The following is a 6,509-nucleotide window of genomic DNA, read 5'->3' as shown; positions in this document are numbered from 1 at the left end:
ATCAAATTGTATTCATAGATCAAAAAACAAAATAAAAATTTGTTGAGTAAAAAAAAATTGTATTCATAGATATATTTATCATTTGTTGGAAAGACTTTTAATCTTATTCACTTTGTCATTTTCAGTGATGATATTGATGTACAGTGCAACTAAATTATTTAATTTTTCTTTATGGGTATATAACTTTGGGGTTACTGTATTAAAATTAGATGTCTAATGATGGGAATTCATTATTAGCAGTTAATCTGTATAAAGGAAATAACAGAATTTCCAAATAAAATGGTAAAGTAAATGTTCTGGTCACTTTTTGTAGTCACCAAGAATGGTTTAAAATTTATCATCATAAATCCAGCATAAGAAAGTTATTGCAGTTAGGGTGCAGACTGAAGGTAGGAATTTGAGAATTGTCAGCATTTTTATTGTTGTGGGTCTTGGCCAATGTCAGCCATTGCTTTACCTCATTAAATTGTTTGCTTACTCTAGGGATGAGAACCAGTTTGTACAAAGACTATATGGCCTACTTTTTCCCTACAGTGATCTTCATCAGCCTATTCCTTCCCCTAGCAGTGAGCAGACCTCATACAAGTTTATTATAGATTCCTGTCACATCTTATCCACTCTCCAGAAGATAGCTTCTGTACTCCACAATGTTGTCCTTGTCAGTTGAGAAAGATGTCTTCTTCTAACATAAAAGAGTATCCCTCCAGACACACTGGTACTCTCACTGCTGCTACAGCATGAGTTTGCCTGATCTCTCTCAAGAGTGATTACCCTCTCACCAACAGCTAATGTGATTGGTTAACCACATCCACTCCTCCACAATAAATGAGTTGGTTTTGGGCCCTTAAGCCTATCTTCTCTTCTCTGCCTGACTATTACACTGTTTGCACTGCTCAATGAACAGGGATCATGAGATGATTGGCAGAGCTTCATACCTCTTTGACATGTGGTCAGGCTTATCAGCAGTTTTCGTAAGAGAGAAGAGGCTCATGACTTAGTAGCAGCCTCTCTTGGTTTGAACAACATGACTGTTGAACTAATAACTCAAGGCACTTATATCATTTTGTACTACAGTGACAGCAACCATGTCAATGATGTCATTTTTCTTGCTTGTCACTACTTAATAAACATGCCTAACCATATAGAATGCAACCCAGTTAGACTTAATATACTTGGCTGGATTTTATAAATTTCTCCAAGTCACTTACTTATGTATCCATAATTGATTTGAATGACTGCTTCACAGTTGCAACTACTAGTAGCATTTGCCTAAAGGAATATAATTTGACAAAAATGAGTGGATAAAATTAAAACACATGAGTAAGAATGATGAAATAGTTTTCAAACCATCAGACAAAGGGGGCAAATTGGTAGTAATGAATTCTAGGGATTATTATAGGATGTGTATGCAACATTTAAACAATCAAATAGTATACAATAGGATAGATACATCGAATTTAGTACAAGTGCAAAATGAATTTCAGAAGTTATTAAATAAAGGTGTAAGATTACATTATTTTACCACACATGATGTAACACATAAACTTAATGTAAGAAAAAGTACAGTTGCAAAATTCTTTTGTGTTCCCAAAATTCATAAAAGTTTATTACAACCACCAGGACGTCCTATTGTGTCAGCTATAGGTTATTTTACATATAATTTGAGTTGTTTGCTGCATGAAATCTTAGTAAAAGAGGTCATGAAGTTGACATCTTACATAAAGGATTTGTTTGATTTTTGAATAAAATTGAAGATGTGATATGGGCTGAGGATATGTATTTTATATCAGCAGATGTGGCAAGTTTGTACACTAATATATCACATACTTTTGGCCTTGAAGCTGTACAATATTTTTTAGGGGATAGTCCTAGGACGCAGTATATTAAAGAATTGCTTTATTTTTCCCTTAAAAACAACATGTTTGAATTTGATGGTAATTTATACAAACAGAATGTGGGTACAGCAATGGGGGCGGCGTTTGCCCCAGCATATGCCAACTTGTTTATGGGGCTGGTGGAAAATATTTACATTTACAGGAGTGAATTTTTAGGAAATATGTAGTGAAGTATTTTCGTTTCATAGATGACTTGATTTTTATTTGTAAGGGGGGAGAAGATAAATCACCCAGTTTTATAGAATATTTAAACGCTAATAAATATGTGATTAGATTTGAAGGCATTCAGAAGGGTGTTAGGATAAATTTCTTGGATATAACATTAAGGGGTGACAATAATAGGAAAATTCATACTAATATATACAGAAAATTTAATCAAGGGAATTTGATGTTAAGTGCTACTAGTTGTCACCCTAACCATACAATAGAGTCTATTCCATATGGTGAAATACTTAGGATCAAAAGATTGAGCAGTGACATTAAAGAAGCGTATAAAGAGGCTCAAGGGGTGGCTAAGATGTTTATATCCAGGGGATATGAGTTAGAGAATGTGTATGGAAGTTTACAGAAAATATTCAATAATGAGCAAAGAATGATGGAAGTTAGAGTAGATAGACAAAAGGGTAGAAAAATAGGAGTTGTAAAGAAAATATTGGAAAATGAGTCTATGTTCTTTGTCACCAAGTATACTATGTTTTCACAAAGAATGATAAAGGTGATCAAAGAATATTGGAAACAAATTAGAAGGGATGTTCAATCACTGTTACAAATAGAATTAGGAATTTCTTACCAAAGGGGGAGAAAATATGTAAGACCAACAGAGAAAATGCTGAAAAGTGTGGAAATGAAAGGAACATTTCTTTGTGGTAAATGTTCCATATGTCAATACATAATAACAAATATAGGAAAAAATACGGGGAAAGAAATTCGATACTATGGGAATGTATTCTTGTTTAAGTAAAGGTGTGATTTATGTTATAACGTGTTCATGTAACAAATGTTATATAGGGGAAACAAAAAGGTCCCTGGCAGAACGAATAAAAGAACATGTGAGGGATATAAGAAATAATAAAGTTATAAGTCCTGTAGCGGAGCATTTTAACAAATAACACAAGGGTGAAGTAAATACTATGAAAGTAACAGTGCTAGAACAAGTAACATTAGAATATGGAAATGTGGAGTTATTAAAATATGTATTAAGACGAAAGGAGTCTATTTTAATAATGAAATATAACACACTTTTACCAAATGGACTGAATAAAAAATGTAATTGGCAAAGTTTTATATAATTTTTTAACTTTAAGAATGAAATTGAATGATTGTTATAATTTAATGGATAATTGAATAATTGAAGAATGTTGGATGTGTTGAAGATGATTTTTAGTAAGAAGGTTTTTACTCTGTAAAGGCTACGGCTGAGGCGCTAAGAGAATTTGTGTTCTTCAATTAAAAGTGTTTTTTCTGGAAAGTAGAGCTGTTTTTCACTGGTCATAATTTTGGTTGTTTTCTATTTCTTAGCCATTCAAAGTGGTTATATGTGACTATTACACTGTTTGCACTGCTCAATGAACAGGGATCATGAGATGATTGGCAGAGCTTCATACCTCTGTGACATGTGGTCAGGCTTATCAGCAGTTTTTGTAAGAGAGAAGAGGCTCATGACTTAGTAGCAGCCTCTCTTGGTTTGAACAACATGACTGTTGAACTAATAACTCAAGGCACTTATATCATTTTGTACTACAGTGACAGCAACCATGTCAGTGATGTCATTTTTCTTGCTTGTCACTACTTAATAAACATGCCTAACCATATAGAATGCATCCCAGTTAGACTTAATATACTTGGCTGGATTTTATAAATTTCTCCAAGTCACTTACTTATGTATCCGTAATTGATTTGAATGACTGCTTCACAGTTGCAACTACTAGTAGCATTTGCCTTTAAGAGTCAGAATTGTGATAAAAAGTACTGGAAATGTGAAAAAAATAAGAAAAATAGTTCATCTGAAACCACAAAGCAAGATGTGAAAATACACTAAATTATGTAGAATCTTAAGAGTCTAACTTTAGTGAAAGAAAATATATATTTTTTATGTACTTCATAGTCATTTAAAGAGTTTGTTTGAAATAAGATTAGAATAAAGGTCAAAATGTTCCTATATTGAATGCTTCTGTCAGCAAGGTAATGCCATAAAAGGGCACAGCATGCCATGCATGTTGGAAACAAGGAAAGGAGCACCATAAACAAGACAGATATGTACTCAGCGACAACTACGACAAACTTTGTTAAAAAAAATTATAATTTAATATTATTCTACAAAAAAATAATGTTACCAAGCCATCCAATTTTGGTGAGCTACTAATGACATAATATGAACTCCCTTACTAAACCGTTTTCACTTGATAATCATTAATGAAGCTGCAGATGTGTTTATGGAACACATTCTAGCATTTTATTTATTTATTTATTTGATATTTGTTAACTGGGTTGGTCCAACAGAGTCAGATGCCCATTTTCACTGGAGACCTGACAAGAAAAGCTCCAGATTTATACAGACCAAACTAGTAATATACACATAAAATACAGAAAAAAATACAGAAAAAACATAAAAACTTGCATTAATTAGTACATTTGCAAGATGACATTTTTTAACCAAAAAAATGGTGGTATTAAATAGGAAAAACAGTGAATTAAGATGGGGATAACAGTGTTAATATATGACATATTTTAAGAGAAGATATTAAAGTAGACATTAATTATATTAAAGAGAAGATATTAAGGTAGAGATTAAAATATACATATTTATATGGGTTGTAGTAGCCTGGTTCATGAAGTTGAAAGAAAAATAAACAGTGTGTTTAGAGTAGAGAAAATAGAGGACTTTAATATTTGTATAGAAAATACTGGAGAAAAAAGGGGTGTGAAGGATCAGGTAGGGTCATGACAGGGGCAGGACATTGTGTAAGTAGGAGTTATTTTAGCTCCTTTTTGAAGTGCTTGGGGTGGGAGATGGTTCTTATGTACGAGGGCAGTTTGTTCTAGGCTTGAGCTACAGTGTATTTGTATAGTATTTTTTTATTGTTTTTGTTAGGTTTATAAATATCAAGGAGTTAGTCGGATGTACGGAGATGATGATTGGGGGTGTAGTAGGATACAAAGGAGGAGAGAGAGGGGCAGGATGTAGGCTTGTATGGAATGGAATGTGTGATATGAAATTGTGACAGCTGGAGTTGTTGGGGGATTCTAGCCACTGAAGTGCTTTGAGAGCAATGTGAGAGTTGTGAAGTGAGTTAGTAGCAATTCTAGCTATTTTGTGCTATGTTTGCTTAGATAAAAGTGTAGACTGGATGTTAATAAGGACTGGAGCTGCATAGAGAAGTGAGGGATGGAGAGGTGCCTGAGCTAGGGTGAGTTTAGCATCTGAAGTAAGAAATTTCTTGTTTCTTTATAGTAGACCTATTTTTTGGTGTTTTTTTTTTAATTCTTTGCTAGATATGCAAGTTAAATTTAATTAATAATTGGGATACATTTTGAGGAAGGAAAAACAAAAAATTTTTTTTTTATTTATTTAATATGAGTTGATTATCAGACAGCCACTTTTCAGTGGACAGGAAAGAGTCTTGGGTGTGTGCATTGAAATGAGAGATATTGTTGGAGATGGAGATGAGCATACAATCGTCTGCATATTGAGTTAGGGAGGATTGATTGCAAAAAGTATGGAAGTCATTGGTAAAGATATTGAGCAGATGAGGGCCCAGAATGGAGCCCTGGAGGACTCCAGATTTGATGGGTAGCTAGGAGGAGCAGGATGTGAGCCATCTGATGGACTGTTGGCTATTGGAGAGGTAACTAGTGAACCAACCAAGACAGGGCCCAGAAAGATTGAGATCAGATAGTTTTGGTTGAAGCAGAGAGTGTGAAACAGTATCAAAGGCTTTGGAGAGATTGAGCAACTTGGTTATTGTTGCTGGCCTCGGCAGCAGTGTGAATAAAAGATAACAGTGCAGTGTTAGCACTGTGGTGTGGCCTGAAGCCATGCTGTGTGGGAGTTAGCCAGTTTTCTTGGAGAAGAAAATTCAGTCGCTGATTATGGATGCATTTTTCAAGAATTTTTAAGAGTGGGGAAAGTATGGCCATGGGTCTATAATTAGATGGTCCAGTAGAATTCCCACCTTTGTGCAGTGGGACAGTGTAGAAGGATTTCTGGATGTCTGGGACTGTGGCTTCCTGAATAGATCTATTGATTAGAAGAGACACAGGGTAGACTATGGATTCAGGAGGTAGTCTGAGGATGATGGGAGGTAGGTTGTTTGTGGATGAAGACCAGGGTTTAGGGTTGAGCAAGACTCATGTGATGTAAGCAGTGGAGACTGGTTTAAGGGAGAAAGGGTTTTTGTTGCACAGGTTACAAGATGTGGGGGGGGGGGTCAGAGTTTTGGTTGGTGTGAGTACGTTTTTGGTTAGTATCTGTGAAATAATTTTTAAGAAGGGTGGCAGTTTCTAGTGAGGTATTATTTGGGAATGAGGTGGGAGTGGAAGGGTTTTTAAGGTGAAGAATTTTGTTCATGGTAGACCAAATTAATTTTTTGTGGATTGTATTTTCTGTCGAATTGA

This window comes from Protopterus annectens, chromosome 8.part0, assembly GCF_019279795.1.
Source record: "Protopterus annectens isolate FY-2018-M chromosome 8.part0, PAN1.0, whole genome shotgun sequence".
NCBI lineage: Eukaryota > Metazoa > Chordata > Ceratodontiformes > Protopteridae > Protopterus > Protopterus annectens.
This window is presented reverse-complemented; position numbering follows the sequence as displayed.